The sequence below is a fragment of the Podarcis muralis genome, chromosome 12 (assembly GCF_964188315.1).
Source record: "Podarcis muralis chromosome 12, rPodMur119.hap1.1, whole genome shotgun sequence".
Lineage (NCBI taxonomy): Eukaryota > Metazoa > Chordata > Lepidosauria > Squamata > Lacertidae > Podarcis > Podarcis muralis.
This window is the reverse complement of record NC_135666.1, coordinates 7,122,543-7,144,761: the sequence shown is the minus strand read 5'-3', so window position 1 is coordinate 7,144,761 and position 22,219 is coordinate 7,122,543. Positions and strand designations below refer to the sequence as shown.

At 47.2% G+C, this 22,219-nt stretch overlaps 1 protein-coding gene across 3 annotated transcripts in view; it reads right to left on the bottom strand.

The window, feature by feature from the left end:
• Positions 1–22,219, bottom strand: part of GJC2 (gap junction protein gamma 2) — an 87,927-nt gene that overhangs the window by 53,574 nt on the left and 12,134 nt on the right. The window contains exons 3-4 of one of the 3 annotated variants that reach the window (XR_003709088.2): positions 9,319–9,415; positions 6,655–8,105 (exon numbers count right to left, since the gene is read on the bottom strand). The gene's annotated coding sequence lies outside the window, so the exon portion shown is untranslated. Of the gene's footprint in view, positions 1–3,357; positions 3,565–6,654; positions 8,106–9,318; positions 9,416–22,219 lie in introns of those variants that run through there. The other 2 variants (XM_028749939.2, XM_028749942.2) reach the window with 2 other exon arrangements.

Genomic DNA, 22,219 nt, shown 5'->3' with positions numbered 1-22,219 from the left:
ACCCATCAGCATATTTCCCCCCTAATATACACAAACTGGTATGCAGTTTTGCCTAACATACACACTTTTGAAAGCAACCCCCCCCCAATGTAATGCATTTCTGTATGCAATTTTTCACTAATATATGCAATTTCATGCACACTTTCGCCAAATACACATTTTGTACAAATGTGCCTAATTTCAGCAGGGGAATGGGACCCCGTGGGCAAATTTTATTGCAGTGAAAGCTGATGCCGTAATCCATGAAAGGTTATGCTGTAATAAATCAATTTGTTTTCCCCGACCATTGTCCATGCTGGGTGGGAATTTGCACTCCAGGGCTGGTTGGCCCGTAGTCCTCCAGAAAGTTATTGGACTACAACTCCCATCATCAGCCCCAGGCAGTATGGTCATGGATGATGGGAACTGTAGTCCAGCAAATTGGTTTTCCTGGGCAGGGACAAAATAAACGAATCCCTTCATCGTTGCACCTTTTAACTCCACTTAAAAACTGGTCTGCACACACCTGCACGCTGGCAGATCTGTTGCAAGTCCTACCCTTTTCCAGACCCATCGCCAGTTCAGAGGTGGGGTGGAGTCCTTTGAGGAGCTTAACAGCTTCCAGATGCAACTCTGCTATGTCGAGGCCTCTCAGAACCACTTCAATTCCTCCTCTTCACCCATCTCGCGGGCAGTCTGTTTGACAGACCCCCCTGAGCTATCCGTTTCCCTCCTCTCTTGTCATTTTAACAGGGTCGTGAGGAGCCAAATGTTCCTTTCCAGCTGTAAATCAAGGAGATTCTTTCTTTGGCAAACACCGAACACCTGGGACCTTATGCATGCAAGTTGTGCTCTGCATCTAAGCTACGGCCTCTCCCCGTATATCACATCTGCACAGTGATCAAGCTCTTGAGATGTCACTTGGACTACTGCAACGTGCTCTACGTGGGGCTATCTTTGAAGGTGACCTGGAAACTGCAATTAATCTAGAATGCAGCAGCTAGACTGGTGACTGGGAGTGGCCATCAGGACCACATAACACCGGTTCTGAGAGAACTGCATTGGCTCCCAGTACGTTTCTGAGCACAATTTAAAGTGTTGGTGCTGACCTTTAAAGCCCTAAACGGCCTTGGTCCTGTATACCTGAAGGAGCGTCTCCAACCCCATCGTTCAGCCCTGACACTGAGGTCCAGCACCAAGGGCCTTCTGGCGGTTCCCTCATTGCGAGAAGTGAGGGAACTAGGCAGAGGGCCTTCTCAGTAGCGGCGCCCACCCTGTGGAACACCCTCCCTTCAGATGTGAAGGAAATAAGCAGCTATCCTATCTTTAAAAGACATCTGAAGGCAGCCCTGTTCAGGGAAGTTTTTAATATTTAAGGCTGTACTGTTTTTAACACTCGATTGGGAGCCGCCCAGAGTGGCTGGGGAAACTCAGCCAGATGGGTGGGGTATAAATTATAAATTATTATTATTATTATTATTACTGGAGGCACAGAAATACTTGCATTTGCACAGCCTTGAGAACACTGCACTGCTGAGTACCTGTGAAACCCCAGAGGTGGGCCGGGTACCGGACACCTGTAAAACGAGCATCATCCCTGCTTTCTTCCTACCTGGTTAAGGGGAAGGGATGCAGCTCAGTGGGTGAGCACCTGCCTTGCATCCAGGAGGTCCCAGGCACAATCCCAGGCTCCTCCAAGGAAGGCTGGGAATGCCCCCTGCCCTGGAGAGCAGCTGCCAGTCAGTGTAAACAATACTGAGCTAGATGCACTAGCGACCCGGCTCTGAATGAAGCCATTTCTGATGCCCCAATGTACAATCTAAAGCTTGCTATTTTGCCCACAGGGCTGGTACAAAAAGAAATAAGGAAATCTGTTAGAAAATCACATTTGTTAAATCCCAATCAACTTCATCGCAGTGCCTAGGGCAGAAAAGAACTACCCATGTGTGTGGGGTGAAAAATAATAGAATTGGAAGGGGCCACAAGTGTCATCTAGTCCAACCCTCTTCAATGCAGGAATCTTTTCCCCAATGTGGGGTTCGAACCCACGACCTTGAGATGAGATCTATGCTCTTCCAACTGAGCTATCCCAGGTCCAGCTGTGTATTATTATTATTATTATTATTATTATTATTATTATTATTATCATCATCATTATTCACCTGCCCTTCAATCTAAGGTCCTGTGGTGGGCTAAAACATTAAAACAGGATGCTAAAAACAGTTTAAAGCAACTTACTATCACAGAAATGCAATGACAAAGCTAGACAGCATCTTAAAAAGCAGAGACATCAGCTTGCCAACAAAGGTCTGTATAGTTCAAGCTATGCTTTTCCCAGTAGTGATGCATGGAAGTGAGAGCTGGACCATAAAGAAGGCTGATTGCCGAAGAATGGATGCTTTTGAATTCGGGTGCTGGAGGAGACTCTTGAGAGTCCCATGGACTGCAAGAAGATCAAACGTATCCATTCTGAAGGAAATCAACCCTGAGTGCTCACTGGAAGGACAGATCGTGAAGCTGAGGTTCCAAGACTTTGGCCACCTCATGAGAAGAGAAGACTCCCTGGAAAAGACCCTGATGTTGGGAAAGATGGAGGGCACAAGGAGAAGGGGACGACAGAGGACGAGATGGTTGGACAGTGTTCTCGAAGCTGCCAGCATGAGTTTGACCAAGCTGCGGGAGGCAGTGGAAGACAGGAGTGCCTGGCGTGCTCTGGTCCAGGGGGTCATGAAGAGTCGGACACGACTAAACAACTAAACTACAACATCACAGAAATAAGGTGGGTGCTAAAAAAAATAGACACCTCAAGTGCCCAGGATAAAGAGGGGGATCTTCAGTTCTCTTTCTCACTCTTAAATGGCCCAAATACACCCACACCCGTTTTTTGTCATTTAAACCAAAGTGATGGCATTTCCTGCTCACACAGTTAAGAGAAACCTTGCTTCACCCATAGATTTGCACTGTGATACAAGAGCTGCCTCCAAGTTGCTCTGCCTTTAGATTGCACGTACGACTGAGGACTTCAGGGACATTAAAGTGACGGAGTGAATCTGCACTAAGGGACCTTGACTCTACCGCACCCTGGCTGCATGGCGTAAAGTCAAAGTCGGCTAAGTGGCATAATTGACCCTTACAAAGCATAATTCATCCTCTTGCACGCAAGCACACATTTTAGGATTGGGGATGGGGGCTGACGCAGCTTGCCTCTGAATCTCAACCACCACCACCACCCCATCTCAAGAACGAAGTTTAAAAAGGAAGAGGAATTATCAAATTTGCAAACAACATTCCGAGGTACGCTGCTTATTTGCAAAGCATTCTGAGAAGGAAGCAGTAGCAACATTTAAGCAGCTTAGAAATGCAAGAAAACAGACATACTAGGAATTGCTGGCCTTATCCCTTTGGAAAAGCGTCCCATCGTCTTTCCGGGGCTTGTGAAATAAGTTCCAGTCTCCAAACAGCAGCCTCTTCTGGTTTCAAACTCTGTTTCCTTTTGGCACAGAGGGTCTCTGCTCTCCAGAAGGCTTTTGACAAGAGCACGCAGTCAGAGCAGACCTCTGAGCTCCCGACTTGCTCCCCGTCCTCCCCTCCCACCCCCCCTTCAAGCCAATCTCCCTTCCCGCTACAGACGTCTTGGAGAGTCTGGCAGCAAAGTTTGGCTTCCTGAGTGAGTGAGCTGGGATGGGATAGGAGAGGGAGAGGGGATGTTTGGCTCCCTCCAATAGGAAGTTGAGACTGAGAGACCGACTCAAGACGCAAATGGGCTGCACGTTTTCGCCTGCTCTGCTTCCTTCACACAAATGCACAGGCGTGAGTGTGCATTTGTATGCCTCAAAGGCTGCAACGTTTGGAACTTTTCAGAGACAAGACAAGTTGATGGAAGTTTATAGAATCATGCACGGCATAGAGAAAGCTTTCCTCTTCTCAAAACGCTAGAATGTCAAACGAAGCTGGATGTTGGAAGAATCGGGACAGGGGAAAGAAAGTACTTTTTCACACGGCGCATAGTTAGACTGTGGAACTCCCTCCCACTGGAAGCAGTCATGGCCAATGACTTGGAAGGCGTTGAAAGAGGACTGGTCATGTTCATGGAGGAGAAGGGTATCTACTAGCTACGATAGCTATGCAGTCAGAGGCAGCAATGCTTCTGAGTACTAGTTGCTGAAAACCACTGGAGAATAGAGAACAGGCCCTTGTGTTCGAATCCTGCTTGTGGTTTTCCCACAGACGTCTGGTTGGCCCCTGTGAGACCAGGATGCTGTGCTAGATGAGTCGCTGGTTTGGTCCAGCAGGATCTTATGTGTATACACACACACACACACACACACACACACACACACACACACACACACTATGCCAAAGTCCCATAGCGTTGTAAGAACCTCAAATATACTCAGAGTCGAGAGTGGATTTCATGCTCTTTATTCAGCTCATAGTGGTGAGGAGGAATGGAAGTTCCCCCAGAATGTCTGCTTTATATACATTATTTACACAATGGGCCCCACGTGATTGGCTAATTCTCCTGTAGCCAATCAGGTTGCGGATTCACTTCCACCTGGAGCTGGATTGGATGGCTCCTGTGGACCAATCAGACTGCTGCATTCTGGATCCTATTGTTCTAGGACCAATCAGACCGCTGCATTCTGGATCCTATTGTTCTAGGGAGGGAAGTCATGAGCTCAGCGGAGCAAATGCGATTGATTTGTTATTGTAATATTGTTATATTATATGTGTTTTGTTTTTATTAAAGAAAATAATAAAAAATTTATTTTAAAAAAGGACTAATAGCCACATTGGACAACAGTATGGATGATCCCCAAGAGGCAGCAATTGAGCTATTGGTAACTCAAGGAGCTTCACATCAGAGGGGAGATTAGATGGTTCTCTCTGCTTTAAGTGCAAAGCTTTAGCCACTGATTCAGCCATTTCCAAACATTCAAGTTCCTTGGAAATTGGTCGGAGACTTATCCATGAGAAGCTCACTAATAATTTATATTGAATTCTAGTTTTCTGTGGTACCTTTTGCATTTTTAGCATTCGTCTTTCTTGATAACGAAGATTTTTGCAAGTAAAGAAAAAACACACATATTGCTCTCTTCACATCACAACCACCTTGTGGAGGTAGCCATGGACGGATCTGTCAATTCTAGTTCTCTTGGTTTCTCACTTTTCCAAACTTAAATTCTGTTCTCCACATTTCTGCAGCAATTTGCTTTTTTATATAAAAAAAGAAAAAATTCTCATGAATATTTGTCGGTGCGAATTTCTCCTAACAACATTTTTTGCATGCCTGCTTGAGCAATGCAGACATTTTTGAAAGCAATTTCCCCTAATAAGGATGCCTTTCCCAACACAAACCATCAGCAGCCATCATTCAGGCTAGCCATTACAGTGGAACCTCAGTTTTCGAACGTAATCCATTCCGGAAGACCATTCGACTTCCAAAACGTTCGAAAACTGAGGCGCAAAGGGCTGTCGGCGAATTCAATTGAGAAAATTGAGAAACGCACTTCAGAAACCGTTTGACTCCTGAGGCACATTCGAAAATGGAAGCATTTACTTCCGGGTTTTTGGCATTTGGGTTCTGAAACATTCGTCCACGGAGACGTTCGAGAACCGAGGTTCCACCATACAAAGATGCGAGACATGCAAAACTCAGCTGAAGTGGCCCTGCCTATTCTCTATGCGCTTCCTTCTGCTTTTAGCAATTCAGCTTCTAAGTTCTCTGGACCTGTTTAGTTCTTCCCAGCTGTGATATCTCCCTGTGCAATGGATTCCAAACTCTGAGAGGATTTAAAACCACAGCAACAACGAACCTGCCAGGATGTTGTTTCGTTACTATGTAAAAGTTTGGGTTTATGCTCTGGGACAGGGGTGAGGAAGCAGCTAGAGTCTGTCACGCGGCTGCTGTCAAAAGGCCTCCACGTTCAACTCTCCTCGGTTGAGAAACTACTGGCGCAGTCTTAAATTGCTCCATGCGGCAGGCTCTGTCGCCTACAACAAAATGGCAGTGCCACTGCAGTCACTGTGAGGCGTGACCTGCTCCACAGAGGGATGGGTGAGTCATATTATTCAGCTTATGTTTAAAGGTAAGCCTACCTTGTTCGTGTTTTCTGGAAGAATGTGAAAAGTGCAACAGCCATCCTACAAAATTCACACCTCTCCGAATTTTGCGACGCAGTTCTCCAAGCAACCAATGTTTACAAAAATGCATTATGCTTGCTGAAAGTGTACATAAAATGCATACGCTTGTGAAAATAACATACGGAAATTGTGGGGAATTGCTATGCAAAAATTTGTATATCAGGCAAAACTACCTGTGACCATGTATATTTGGAGAAAGCTACCCTAGACAGCTAGAGTCGCGGGTGGCACTGTGGGTTAAACCACAGAGCCTAGGACTTGCCAATCAGAAAGCTAAACGGCGTTTCCATGCACTGCTCTGGTTCGCCAGAAGTGGCTTAGTCATGCTGGCCACATGACTCGGAAGCTGTATGCCGGCTCCCTCGGCCAATAAAGCGAGATGAGCGCCGCAACCCCAGAGTCGGCCACAACTGGACCTAATGGTCAGGGGGCCCTTTACCTTTACCTTTTTACCCTAGACAGCATCTTAAAAAGCAGAGACATCACCTTGCCAACAAAGGTCCATATAGTTAAAGCTATGGTTTTCCCAGTAGTGATGTATGGAAGTGAGAGCTCGACCACAAAGAAGGCTGACCGCCGAAGAATTGATGCTTTTGAATTCTGGTGCTGGAGGAGACTCTTGAGAGTCCCATGGACTGCAAGAAGATCAAACCTATCCATTCTGAGGGAAATCAGCCCTGAGTGCTCACTGGAAGGACAGATCCTGAAGCTGAGGCTCCAATACTTTGGCCACCTCATGAGAAGAGAAGACTCCCTGGAAAAGACCCTGGTGTTGGGAAAGATGGAGGGCACAAGGAGAAGGGGACGACAGGACAAGATGGTTGGGTAGTGTTCTTGAAGCTACCAGCATGAGTTTGACCAAACTGCAGGAGGCAGTGGAAGACAGGAGTGGCTGGTGTGCTCTGGTCCAGGGAGTCACGAAGAGTCAGACACGACTAAATGACTGAACAGCAACAACAAGGGAAGACTTTATATGAGTCATTGCACCCACAGATGCCACATTAGGGACCCCTGACATGCACTTTTGAAGAGGGAGGACCTTAGAGAGATGATACCCAACCCTCTCTTCTCTGGGATCATTACCACCGCCAATCATGGTGCAGCGAAACAGTTTGTCATCCTGACTGCAGTTTCTGAGAAGCAGACAGAGTGATTCTTCTGATTTCTCCCACGCTATCTGCCCTGTTGAGACTCAGCCGATGTTGCAATTGCTAAGTTCTTCACAGCTTTGGGGAGGAAAAGCCAGGGAATGAGAAGGAAAACGAGGTTGTATAAATAAATGATGCAAAGATTCCATTGCTTCTGGTTAAGAAGGCCAGAGGTAAAAAGAAAAGAAAAATGCAATTCCTGATATCCTTATTCAGGCCTGATTCCCAGTTCACTTGGGGGGTGCAAAACTGGTTCTTTTCTTTCCATAGGTACCTCTATGTTCCCACACACTGGCATCATACGTTTGAGACACTTATCTGCAAGAGTAGAATTTATGTTCCTGCAACAGGGGTGTAAACCACTGTCGCCCGTCACCCAGTAAAGATTATCCACATCTGCAGACCTTACAACATCTGGCAAACCCAGCCACTGATTTTTATTTATGTGATTATTGGCAGATACAACAACATTTCTCAAACCACACGCCTGTTCTGGAAGCCTTTTCTGCCACAGTAAAAATGCAGTTTTTGTACTAGGGAGGGAAAACCACCGATATTAACCAAATCCCAACTGTTACCTCACTGAACTAAACCTCCAAATTCAGCCTGAGTGTAAATTAAAGGGGTGTGTTTGTTTGTTTGTTTGTTTGTTTGTTTGTTTGTTTAATTTACATTCCATGTTCCTCCAGGGTGTCTACGGAAACCTCCACAGAACTGCCCCTCTTCAAATTATCTTCACACCAACCTTGTGATATAGGCCCAGGATCACCAAACCAGCTTCATGATTGAGTGGGGATTTGAACGCTCGTCTGTCTCCTAGATCCTAGGCAGAATCTACACACATATAAAAAATGCTGTGGAAATGCTTTTTTAAAAAAATAATACATTGAAATGGCCATAGCTCACTGTCACCATCTAGTGTCATATTTGTTTATTGCACTTTACAACACACTTAAAACGTTTTATTTTACAGCTGTATAGCTGAGTCCCTAGTCCTATACTCTAATCCAGGCATGACCAAACTTGGCCCTCCAGATGTTTTGGGACTACAATTCCCATCATCCCTGACTACTGGTCCTGTTAGCTAGGGATCATGGGAGTTGTAGTCCCAAAACATCTGGAGGGCCAAGTTTGCCTATGCCTGCTCTCATCACTACACCACACGACCTCTTGACTGGTTCCTAACTTTCCTTTTTGGATAAGAAGCAAAGCGGCTGTTGACACAGCAACATAAAGATGGAAGATCTGAGAACAGGTGTATTTGTTCTATACAGTTAACAAAATTTCAATACCTCTTGATTGCAAGGAAAGCTCTAAGTGGGTTGCAAAAATATAAACCAAAACATTAAGATTATTGATAAATCGGTTAAAAACGAGTATTTAAAGACATTTGAAGGATGATTAAAATCAACAGGAGTTAAAAAGAAAGAACCTCCAATTGCAGCTGAAAAGGCACAGAATCTGGAAACTGAAAAGGCACAGAATCTGACCGGCTCCTGGTTTTCCTTTCCTGATAAGAAGCAACGCCTGCGAGGACCAGCAGTTGTTGGTGCAGCGCCCATTAAAGACAACACAAGAGAAAGTCCAGGCTCAGGACAGCTTGACAGCACATCAAAACATCCACGAAGGATGCAGGCAAAGATTCGGAGCTAAGCGCCGCTTTGAATAAACACAGCGTCAAAAGTTGCCAGCTCTTCTGCCTTTGTAAGGTGCACATGAGAAGGCCTGGCTGAAAGATCAGGAGGGGGAAAGTATGCGCAGGATGATGCCAAGTTGCCCAGAATAAACGGGACTTCGCCGTGTTAATGAAGTGGGTGGCATATTTGTTACACAAATCCTAATTTCTCCCAAGGTGGTTTGGTGGTTCATATGTCATTATTGTTAACTGGAAAATGATAAGGGTTTTAAAAATACATATATATATATATGAAAAAGTAACGTGACAAGTACGAAACAATAGCACAGTGGATCTCCTAGCTGCAAAATAAGGCTTCTTTGCAACCCAGCAGACACAAGGAATCTTCCATTATTAAGAAACATTCCATACCTTTCACAGACAGGAAAAATGGGTGGTTCTTAGCTGCGAATCTTCCTTCTTTTTCCCCACAGAGGGTTCGTGCAGCACAGCTTCACCGCCTTCACCTCTGACACAAAAGAGAAGAGAAAAGGAAAAACAATCCCTCATTATCTGGGAAGGGTATCAGCAGGCTCGCGCCACCAAGCACAAGGAGGCATCGTTCCACAGCTCTCTTTAAAAGGGCCCCATTGTTGCAGGGCAGCCAAGGCTCGTGCGCATGGAACCGCACTCAGCAGTTCTGGGATCCCGCCGTTACGCTGATTCGTGCCTCGCTTTGGAAACGGGTCGCCTTCGTGGGGGCATGGCGGTGCTTCAACAAAGCTTTCGGGAAGGGGAACAGCCAACTTTTCAGAAAAGTATGACGCAAGTCTAGGCCAGAGTATGAGATGACGAAGCCCTAGCCATGTGTAGCGCGTAAGGGGAAAAGAAAGCAGCACAGTGCCGTAAAAGCAGGCGAGAACGTAAGCCGCAGCGGTTCTCAACCTGTGGGTCCCCAGGTGTGGCTGGACTACAACTCCCATCATCCCTGACCACTAGTCATGCTGGCTAGGCATGATGGGAGTTGTAGTCCAACAACATCTGGGGACCCACAGGTTGAGAAACACTGGCATAACGTATAGAATCCAGCACTCTCCATATTTCATTGGACTGCAACAGCCATCATTCCTGATTGGGGGTGATGGGAATTAGAGACCCTACCTGCCGGTAGACTGTCTCGCCAGAGTGGTGCATGCTTTAGTTATCTCCTGCTTGGACTACTGCAATGCGCTCTGCGTGGGGCTACCTTTGAAGGTGACTCAGAAACTACAACTACCGTATTTTTCCCTGTATAAGACTAGGTTTCTTTCCTAAAAGATAATGTCAAAAATTAGGGGATGTCTTATACATGGATAGTGCCAAGGGTAGACTGGCGATTGGTTGTTGCCGCAAAAATAAGGGGTGTCTTATACATGGGGGAATCTTATAGTCGGAAAAATACAGTAATGCAGAATGCAGCAGCTAGACTGGTGACTGGGAGTGGCCGCCAAGACCATATAACACCAGTCCTAAAAGACCTACATTGGCTCCCAGTATGTTTCCGAGCACAATTCAAAGTGTTGGTGCTGACCTTGAAAGCCCTAAATGGCCTCCGTCCAGTATACCTGAAGGAGAGTCTCCATCCCCATCGTTCTGCCCGGACACTGAGGTCCAGCTCCGGGGCCCTTCTGGCAGTTCCCTCCCTGTGAGAAGTGAGGTTACAGGGAACCAGGCAGAGGGCCTTCTTGGTGGTGGCGCCCGCCCTGTGGAACGCCCTCCCATCAGATGTCAAGGAAATAAACAACTCTCCAACTTTTAGAAGATATCTGAAGGCAGTCCTGTTTAGGGAAGTGTTTAATGCCTGATGTTTTATTCTGCTTTTAATTTTGTTGGGAGCCGCCCAGAGTGGCTAGGAAGGCCTCGCCAGATGGGTGGGGTATAAATAATATATTATTATTGTTGTTGTTTTATTCAGCTCATAGTGGTGAGGAGGGAATGATAGTCCCCTCAAAGTATCTGCTTTATATACATTATTTACACAATGGGCTGTACATGATTGGCTAATTACGCCATTGTCCTGTAGGCCAATCAGGTTATGGATTCACTTCTATCTGGAGCTGGATTGGGTGGCTCCTGCCGACCAATCATACTGCTGCATTGTTCTAGGACCAATCAGACTGCTGCATTCTGAATCCTATTGTTCTAGGACCAATCAGACTGCTGCAGTTGGGATCCTATTCAACTCAGTACAAAACCGTTGTTGTTGTTGTTGTTGTTGTTGTTGTTGTTGTTGTTGTTGTCGTCTGGATAGCTACAGGTTTTGCATCCCTGCTGCCCCACCCCCCTTCAGAGAACCACTTCAGAGCCTCTCTTCCACCTGTGGCACATTTTCTGCGAAGCAATTCCCCCGGATATAATGCATACTTGTACAGCCATACCTTAGGTTACAGCCGCTTCAGCTTGCATTTTTTCAGGTTACGGACTGCCGAAACCCAGAAGTATCGGAACGGGTTACTTCCAGGTTTCAGCAGTTGCGCATGCACAGAAGCACTGAATTGCGCTTTGCGCATGCGCAAATGCGGGTTGCGAACGCTGCAGGTCGCGAACATGCATCCCGCACGGATCACGTTCGCAACCCGAGCGTCCACTGTATACTGTTTCCTCTTCTCTGTGCATTTGCACGTGCACCTCAACCTAGCGCAGTCGTGTCTGCGCACATTACGAGGCTTTCTAAAGTCGAAGAAGTGCAGATCTCAAAGGAGGCCTGTGTTTCGGTCCACATGGCGTCTCTGAAAGTGCGAATTAGGGACGTTTGCCTGAGATGAGAACCGAATCCAATGTCACCCCCATCCAAGCCGCTAAGCTATGGGGTTTAGTAGAGAACCAGAAATAACCCTGTCTCACCCGAAATCTGCACTAGATTTGCGAAAACAAAGGAGACAAGCTCTCTAAGGGTACATCCATACCAGCTGTTGTTCTTGGACTACTCCCAGGACACATGGAGTCTGTCCCCAGCCTCTGGAGAAGAGGTAGGGTCAGGGTTTTTGCAAAAACACCAAACTACCTTCATTGCAACACCGCTCAGCTGCAGTCGGTTTCCTCTGCGAAACCGTTATTCTGTATATAAACACACACACACACTTCATGTCCTTTGTCCTACGGTTCCCCTTTAACCTCATCAACCTCGCCACGTACTCTATTGGCTACGTGATGCCCCGGAGTCATGTTTCAGTTCTTCCGTGACCTACTTCAGCCGTAACCCCATCTGCATCAGCTCCATTGAGCAAAGGCCTGCCTCTTTATAGACTTCCGCTGTCACGTAAATTGGGAGTTCGGGCACGGGTTTAAGTTGAAGCAACTTGTTACAAGACCACAAACGGAGGCAGGGTGCTTTTTTAAAAGGTCCTGAAGATGGTCTTCAAGAGCATGTGTGGAGCATGAGGCTAGCAATGGCCGCAAGGGCTGGGCTCTGCTTGCGCCATCGGAATGCCTCTGAAATCTAGTTGCTTGGGAATCCCACTAATAGGGGAAACGCTCCGGTCTTCCTTGAGGGTTTCCCATAATAGGTTGGCCACCGTGAGAACCGATTGCTGGACTAGATGGGCACCATTTGGACCTGATCCACCAGGGCTCTTTTTCGGCACGTATCCATGCTGAAGGACCTGAAAGCAGAGCTGTAGGATTGGCAAAATATAAGGTGGGAGACACCTGGATTGCCAGGAGTACATGTGAAAAGTACCTAGAGGTCTTGGTGGACCATAAGCTCAATATGAGTCAACAGCATGATGCAGCAGCAAAAGCTCTTCTAGGCTGCGTCAACAGAAGTCTAGTGTCCAGATCAAGAGAAGGAATAGTCCCGCTCTATACTGCCTTGGTTAGACCACACGGGTGGCGCTGTGGGTTAAACAGAGCTTAGGACTTGCCAATCAGAAGGTCAGCGGTTTGAATCCCCGTGAGCTCTCATTGCTCAGTCCCTGCTCCTGCCAACCTAGCAGTTCAAAAGCACGTCAAAGTGCAAGTAGATAAATAGGTACCGCTCCGGCGGGAAGGTAAACGGCGTTTCTGTGTGCTGTTCTGGTTTGCTAGAAGCGGCTTAGTCATGCTGGTGGCATGACCCGGAAGCTGTCTGCGGACAAACGCCAGCTCCCTCGGCCTATAGAGCAAGATGAGCGTACAACCCCCGAGTCGGTCATGACTGGACCTAATGGTCAGGGGTCCCTTTACCTTTATACTGCCTTGGTTAGACCACACATGGAGTCCTGTGTCCAGTTCTGGGCGCCACAATTTAGGAAGGAGATTGGCAAGCTGGAATGTGTGCAGAGGAAGGTGACCAGGATGATCAGGGGTCTGGGAAACCAAGCCTTATGAGGAAGAGTTGGGCATGTTCAGCCTGGAAAATAAGGGACTGAGAGGAGACATCTTCAAATATCTCAACGGCTGTCACAAGGAAGATGGAGCCAGCTTGTTTTCTCCTGCTCTGGAGGGTAGGACTCGAACCAATGGCTTCAAGTTACAGAAAAGGAGATTCCGACTAAACATCAGGAAGAACTTTCTGACAGGAAGAGCTGTTACAGGGAACCAGGCAGAGGGCCTTCTCGGTAGTGGCGCCTGCCTTGTGGAATGCCCTCCCATTAGATGCCAAAGAAATTAATAACTGTCTGATGTTTAGAAGATATCTGAAGGCAGCCCTATTTAGGGAAGTTTTTAACGACTGATGTTTAGATGTACCGGTATTTTTAATCTTTTGTTGGAAGCCGCCTAGAGTGGCTGGGGAAACCCAGCCAAATTGGCAGGGTATAAACAATAAATTATTATTATTATTATTATTATTATTATTATTATTATTCAGCAGTGGAACAGACTCCCTTCATTGAACGTTTTTAAGCAGAGGTTAAAGGTCGGCGGTTCGAATCCCCGCGGTGGGGTGCGCTCCCGTCGCTCGGTCCCAGCGCCTGCCAACCTAGCAGTTCGAAAGCACCTTCGGGTGCAAGTAGATAAATAGGGACCGCTTACTAGCGGGAAGGTAAACGGCGTTTCCGTGTGCTGCGCTGGCTCGCCAGATGCAGCTTTGTCACGCTGGCCACGTGACCCGGAAAGTGTCTCCGGACAGCGCTGGCCCCCGGCCTCTTGAGTGAGATGGGCGCAGAACCCCAGAGTCTGTCAAGACTGGCCTGTACGGGCAGGGGTACCTTTACCTTTTTACCTTTAAGCAGAGGTTGGCTGGCCATCTGTCATGGAGGCTTTACCTGAGATTCCTGCATTGAAGTGGGTTGGACTAGATGACCCTCGGGATCCCAACTCTATAATTCTATGAAACACGTGCTGCTGCCACTCAGTGTAAACAATGGTGAGCCAGATGGACCAATGATATTACTCAATACAAGGTAGTTTTCTGTGTTCGCTTGAAATTCAGAAAGTTGTGATCTCTGTCTGGCCTTGGCACAGCAGCTTGCTCTAGCAATAAATAACAATAATAGTAAATCTAATTAGCAGTTGGATTTCGATCCATAAAGTTTCTAGGCTTGCTTTCCAAGCTAAAAGGGAGGCAACCTCAGATTGCACTGTGGATAGCTGGCAAACAATCCCTTCATTTGCAATCCATTCAGGAGTGCCGTGATTTGTTAAGTAATTGGGCAAGCCTTTCATCTATGTACAGTGGTACCTCGCAAGACGAATGCCTCGCAAGACGGAAAACTCGCAAGACGAAAGGGTTTTTGGTTTTTTGAGTTGCTTCGCAAGACGATTTTCCCTATGGGCTTGCTTTGCAAGACGGAAACATCTTTCAAGTTTGTTTCCTTTTTCTTAACACTGTTAATACAGTTGCGACTTGACTTCGAGGAGCAACTCGTAGCAGGCGGTGTGGTAGCCTTTTTTTGAGGTTTTTGAAGACTTTGGTGATTTTTGAAGCTTTTCCAAAACTTTTCCGAAACCGTGCTTCGCAAGACGAAAAAATCGCAAGACGACAAAACTCGCGGAACGAATTAATTTCGTCTTGTGAGGCACCACTGTAAAAAACTGCTTTACCTATCCAATTGCAAGCTCGTCTTTAACCCACAAAGGTGCTCTAAATTTGATTTAACATTTGTATTCTGTTTTTCCAGTGACAGGTGCCCAGCTCAAAGCGGCTCACAACAATCACAATAGCATTAAAAACAACAACCAACAATGTCACAATCACTATACTATCAAACACAACAGAAAATAAATAAAGCAAATAACAGCAAATTCATCAAAGTGATCAATGCAAGTCAAGCAAAGTCATAGGAATTCAAAATATCAAAAAAATAAAATAAAACCAGAAATCAAAATGATTTATACAATTCAACAAAGTCATAGCAGCTCATACTCAAATTGCTCAGATGCCCTTCTCACGTTGCGTCATGCATATTCCAAGGAAGGTCTACTTTGAAGTAAGTCCCACAGTGCTCAGTGAGGCTCATTCCCACACACCCTGCCTTCAGCTCCTTGGAGGAATGGAGGGATAGCAATGCAAAATAAATAAGTAATAATAATAATAATAAATTTTATTTATAACCCGCCTGCCCTGGCCCAGAGGCTCAGGGCAGCTAACGCCAATAAAATAAAATCACAGTAAAAACATAATAGGGGGGAAAGAGAGGGAGGAAAAAAACCAATTTAAAATACAGGTTAAAATGCAATTTAAAATGCAGCCTCATTTTAAAATAGCTGATAAATCAAGACCATGAGGGAAACATAAGGGTCAGACCAAGTCCAAACCAAAGGCCTGGCAGAACAGCTCTGTCTTGCAGGCCCTGCAGAAAGATGTCAAGTCCCACAGGGCCCTAGTTTCTTATGACAGAGCGTTCCACCACGTCGGGGCCAGTGTTGAAAAGGCCCTGCCCTAGTTGAAACCTTGTATGGACTGCTTTGCAAGGCTAGTCTTCACTCCCACAGCTTTCCCGCTGTGTCTGGACCAGCAAGCAGCCCCTAAACACCAAGAATCTGAACAAGTTGGAGAAAAGCTGGCTAAGCAACGACAAGAACCTGGCAAATGGAAGCCCTTCATTGCAGAAGCTTCTGAGTCTCAGCACAACACCCCCACATGGTGAGCCACTGAACTGCAGGTGGGCACATTCTCCATGAAGGACCTGACTCTGTCCACCCAGTATAAGAGGACTTCCTGTTCCACTGGGGTCCGGCTTGAGCAACATGGTCTTCCTGAGCTCTGGCTCGCTGGTCACTCTTTGGTGGTGGTTTCTGGCCTGCTCCTTCACCCCGCCTCCTGATTTGTCCTGCGGTTCCAACTTGTCTTTGGTCCCGACCCCTAGCTTGCCCCACAACCTCTGGCTCTTGGCTGGCCGCAGGCAGCTGCCCACGACCTTCCTCAGCTCAGCTCAAGCTTCTGAGCCAAGCGCTGTCCATGCATTTCCAAACTCACTTCAGCGAGCTGAAAACATTCTTGTTTTCTATAAAGTAGACGTTCTCCAGATGCTGAATTCTGGAGGAGACACCAAATTCTGAACATGTGCTGCTGCAAGCACATGGGAGCAGGCTATGAATAGCAGGGATGGGGGAACCTCATAATACCAGAACCCGCTAGGGCCATCCAAGAAAGCTGAATGTTGGAAGATTCAGGCACCAGCTTGGAAGGCTTGGAAAATGGATTAGACAAAACTATGGTGGGCAACTGGGACACAGGTGGAGCTGTGGGTTAAACCACAGAGCCTAGGACTCGATAATCAGAAGGTCGGCGGTTCGAATCCTTGTGGTTCGAATCACCCGATGGGGTGAGCTCCCGTTGCTCGGTCCCAGCTTCTGCCAACCTAGCAGTTCGAAAGCACACCAGTGCAAGTAGATAAATAGATACAGCTCCGGCAGGAAGGTAAACGGCGTTTCCGTGCACTGCTCTGGTTCTCCAGAAGCGGCTCAGTCATGCTGGCCACATGACCTGGAAACTGTCTGCGGACAAACGCTGGCTCCCTCGGCTTATAGAGTAAGATAAGTGCCACAACCCCAGAGTCATCTGTGACTGCACCTGATGGTCAGGGGTTATTGTTGTTTAGTCGTGTCCGACTCTTCGTGACCCCATGGACCAGAGCACGCCAGGCACTCCTGTCTTCCAATGCCTCCCACGGTTTGTCAAACTCATGCTGGTAGCTTCGAGAACACTGTCCAACCATCTCGTCCTCTGTCGTCCCCTTCTCCTTGTGCCCTCCATCTTTCCCAACACCAGGGTCTTTTCCAGGGAGTCTTCTCTTCTCATGAGGTGGCCAAAGGATTGGAGCCTCAGCTTCAGGATCTGTCCTTCCAGTGAGCACTCAGGGCTTATTTCCTTCAGAATGGATAGGTTTGATCTTCTTGCAGTCCATGGGACTCTCAAGAGTCTCCTCCAGCACCGTAATTCAAAAGCATCAATTCTTTGGCGATCAGCCTTCTTTATGGTCTAGCTCTCACTTCCATACATCACTACTGGGAAAACCGTAGCTTTAACTATACGGGCCTTTGTTGGCAAGGTGATAGGCAAGGCTATCAATCAATAGCTGTTAGCCACTATGGCTATTATACCTCCAGTGTCAAAGGTGGCATGCCTCTGAACACCAGTTGCTGGGAATCACAAACTGGGAGGGCGCTGTGGTGTCCAGGGCCTGCTTGCAGGATTCGCAGACGCATCTGGTTGGGCCCTGTGAGAAAAAGATTCTGGACTAGGTGGGCTTTTGGTCTGATACCATCAGCCACACTGTTCTTACATTCTTTTGAAATGACTTGGTTCCCTAGGAAGCAAAAATAAAATCTCCATGGAATGGGTGTTGGTGATGAAGGGGGGAAATGAAGAGATGGACTGCCCCGTAAAATTTCTCGGCAGTGCTGGTTATGACTACATAAAATCTGGATCTCAAACAGTTCGTGTTCTGCCACAATATTTATGGAAGTGTAGACACGTACCAGACAAACGGGAGTCACAGAACCTCCAGTTTGATGCTCTGCATTTATTTTTTTTCCGTTCCTGGATTCCAAGTGTTTGTATACTGTTATAACAAAACGTCTATTGTCAGGGCGCAAACAGACTTCAGTTGATGTTCTCGCTTTTTCCACCGGTGGTGAAGAAAGAGACAGAGACGGAAAGTTCCAAAATCTAAACTAAACTCACAAAAAAGTCCACCTGGCAGCGTTAAACTAGAAGGTGGAAATACCATAATTCTGTACCATCGCATCCCAAAATTCGGAATACTGCTCACGGCACGGCGTCCACCAAGCGGTTCCAAATCCTAAGCAGTCTTAGATCAGGCCAGCTGCCCCCCACCCAACCCCTGCCCTCATGCGTGGAGATGTTGACCTCCTGTTGGGTTGTTGAAATTCTGGTGTGCCTTCAGCATGTGGCAAGGGGTGGAAATAGGAATGCTCAAATCGTTCGGGCCACTGGAAGCAAAAGGATGAGGTTGTGGCTCATTTGAGGTGCAAACGGAAGGAGTGTGGCCGTGGCAGTAGGGGCTCATCCACCAAAACATTGCCACAAAGGACAGGTGAAAAAGAAAGTACTTCTTCACACAGAGCGTAGTGTGGACTATGGAACTCACTTCCACAAGAGGCACCAATAGCCATCAACTGTTTTCTGCTGCTCCAGAGAAGCGGACACGGAGCAATGGATCCAAACTACAAGAAAGAAGATTCCACCTAAACATTAGGAAGAACTTCCTGACAGTAAGAGCTGTTTGACAGTGGAATTTGCTGTCAAGGAGTGTGGTGGAGTCTCTTTCTTTGGAGGTCTTTAAGCAGAGGCTTGACAACCATATGTCAGGAGTGCTCTGATGGTGTTTCCTGCTTGGCAGGGGGTTGGACTCAATGGCCCTTGTGGTCTATTCCAACTCTATGATTCTATGATTCTATGATTCTAACTTGGATGGTTTTAAAAGAGGATTAGACAAATTAATGGAGAAGAGGGCTATCGAAAGCTACTAGCCATGATGCCTCCACAGTCGGGGACATAAATGCATACAAATTCCAGTTGCTGGAAACCACAGGACAGGGAGCGCTCTTTTCTCATATCTCATAGAATCGTAGAGTTGGAAGGGACCCTGAGGACAATCTAGTCCAACCCCCTGCAATTCAGGAATATACAGCTGTCTCTTACCGGGGATCGAACCTGCAACCTTGGCGTTGCAAGCACCACACTCTAACCAGCTGAGCTGTGGTGGAATCCTCCTTCCTGGTTTCCCACAGGCATCTGGCCACTGTGAGAACAGGATCCTGCACTAGATGGGCCATTGGAGCGTCTCCACCCCCATTGTTCTGCCCGGACACAGAGGTCCAGCTCCGAGGGCCTTCTGGAGGTTCCCTCCCTGTGAGAAGCCAAGTTACAGGGAACCAGGCAGAGGGCCTTTTCGGTAGTGGCACCCGTCCTGTGGAACACCCTCCCACCAGATGTCAAAGAGAAGAACAACTACCAGACTTTTAGAAGACATCTGAAGGCAGCCCTCTTTAGGGAAGCTTTTAATGTTTAACAGACTACTGTATTTTAATACTTTGTTGGAAGCCACCCAGAGTGGCTGGAGACTCAGCCAGATGGGTGGGATATAAATAATAAATTATTATTATTATTATTACTGTTGTTAGCAGCTCTGAGCCCGGCTTTGGCTGGGGAGGGCAGGATATAAATAACATTTTATTATTATTATTATTATTATTATTATTATTATTATTATTATTATTATTATTATCCAGCAGGCCCTTCTTGTGTTCTTACGTTCACACATGTTACAAAACTCCTACCCAAAATAATGCACGCGAACGTCCACACCAGTGGGGACTGTGGATATAGAATGGGTTATTTTTAACAGATTTTCCATGAAAAGGGGAACTCTGAATTAAAGTGGTGTTGTGTTTTTAAAAAAAAATAATCAGCTCCCAGTTTGATGACATCATGTGGGCAGTGCAAAGAACTTATGAATATAAGCACCGATTCCACAATAAACCTCTACGTCTGGAAGTAACTGTAGTTGGACTAGCTTTTTAAAAAGGGGGGAGGGGTTTCTGCATAACCCCAGGTTGTCCCCCAAATTTCCCATAAAGCCAATTTTAAAACAAATGAGAAACTTGCGCTTATTTGGTGTCTCCTCCTCAGACAAGTCATTCAGGAAATTTTAAGAGAAGCTGAGGGGCTTTAGAGGCTGGACATACTGGTAATTTTCAATCTCAAGACTTCTTTGAGATGCAGTTGGCTACCAGGGGTTGCCCTGCAAGGAGAAGTGAAAGAGAAGGATGAAAGGAGAATTTGGGGGCAAAGTGGACCTCAGGGACACCCCGAGACTGTTTGGGATTCAATCACATAAAAGCAAATTCCGTTTGCACAAGTAAAGTTGATCCGCATCTCTTGCACAACAAACCTGCTCCCCTAAAAATTCTGCATTTTTTTTCCTTTTTGCAATGATGAAAGTGACAGGAAAACGTGCTAGAAAGTTGGGAAGAATACCTGCTTGGTGCAGCAGTATCTAACCTCCCTGCGAACGAGCCAGGATAAATGTTCAGTAAGAAGGTTGCCCAGAAGCGGCCCAGAATCGTAGCTTTCCTGCGCTAAACAGACAAAGCGAGATCCTCCCATAACACAGCTGACAAAGGAATTGCTCTCTGCACGTGGGCAGGGTGGCAGCAAGCACAGCAGGGTGCCCTGTTCCCTCACCCCCCAGGGATCATTCCCACACTGTGACCTGACAGCCGACCCAGAGAGCCGTCCAGCAGGCAAACAAATTGAGACAGGTTTTGATTGATCCCTTGATTGAGGGAGGCACAAAGTACACTCTGATTCTGCTCACAGCAAGCAAACAGCCTGCCCAGGAGCCGAGTCTCCCAGTTTGTCCAGGAAAAATTGTTGCAGGCAGAGGGTCGGGGGACAACAGGGACTTTTAGACAGCTTAAATGCTGTGGGATACCCAGCCTCATACAGTATAACCAACATAAAAAGGTAAAGGGACCCCTGACCATTAGGTCCAGTCGTGACCGACTCTGGGGTTGCGGCGCTCATCTCGCTTTATTGGCCGAGGGAGCCGGCGTACAGCTTCCGGGTCATGTGGCCAGCATGACTAAGCCACTTCTGGCAAACCATAGCAGCACACGGAAATGCTGTTTACCTTCCCACTGGAGCGGTACCTATTTATCTACTTGCACTTTGACGTGCTTTCGAACTGCTAGGTTGGCAGGAGCAGGGACCGAGCAACGGAAGCTCACCCCGTCGCGGGGATTCGAACCGCCAACCTTCTGATCTGCAAGTCCTAGGCTCCTACAGCGCCACCCACGTCCATAACCAACACACCTATGTCTATTTAATGCGTGAAGGGGTTAAGACTTTCGTGTCCAGAAAGTGGTGTTGGGGGGTGAGTGTTCAGACCCCTGGGCTCTCATTTGTGGGGTGCCTCAGGGTTCTGTCCTCTCCCCCATGCTTTTCAACATTTACATGCAGCCACTGGGAGAGATCATCAGGAGGTTTGGACTGGGTGTTCATCAGTATGCAGATGACACCCAGCTCTACCTCTCTTTAAAATCAGAACCAGTGAAGGCGGTGAAGGTCCTGTGTGAGTGCCTGGAGGCGGTTGGAGGATGGATGGTGGCTAACAGATTGAGGTTGAATCCTGACAAGACAGAAGTACTGTTTCTGGGGGACAGGGGGCAGGCGGGTGTGGAGGACTCCCTGATCCTAAATGGGGTAACTGTGCCCCTGAAGGACCAGGTGCGCAGCCTGGGAGTCATTTTGGACACACAGCGGTCCATGGAGGTGGAGGTCAATTCTATGTCCAGGGCAGCTGTCTACCAGCTCCATCTGGTACGCAGGATGAGACCCTACCTACCCACAGACTGTCTTGCCACAGTGGTGCATGCTCTGGTTATCTCCCGCTTGGACTACTGCAATGCGCTCTACGTGGGGCTACCTTTGAAGGTGACCTGGAAACTGCAATTAATCCAGAATGCGGCAACTAGACTGGTGACTGGGAGCGGCCGCCGGGACCACATAACACTGGTCCTGAGAGATCTGCATTGGCTCCCAGGACATTTCCAAGCACAATTCAAAGTGTTGGTACTGACCTTTAAAGCCCTAAATGGCCTCAGTCCTGTATACCTGAAGGAGCATCTCCACCCCCATCGTTCAGCCCAGACACTGAGATCCAGCACCGAGGGCCTTCTGGTGGTTACCTCATTGCGAGAAGTGAGGTTACAGGGAACCAGACAGAGGGCCTTCTCGGTAGTGGCGCCCACGCTGTGGAACGCCGTCCCATCAGATGTCAAGGAAATAAGCAGCTATCTTTTTTTAAAAAGAGATCTGAAGGCAGCCCTGTTTAGGGAAGTTTTTAATATTTAATTCTGTATTGTTTTTAACACTCGATTGGGAGCCGCCCAGAGTGGCTGG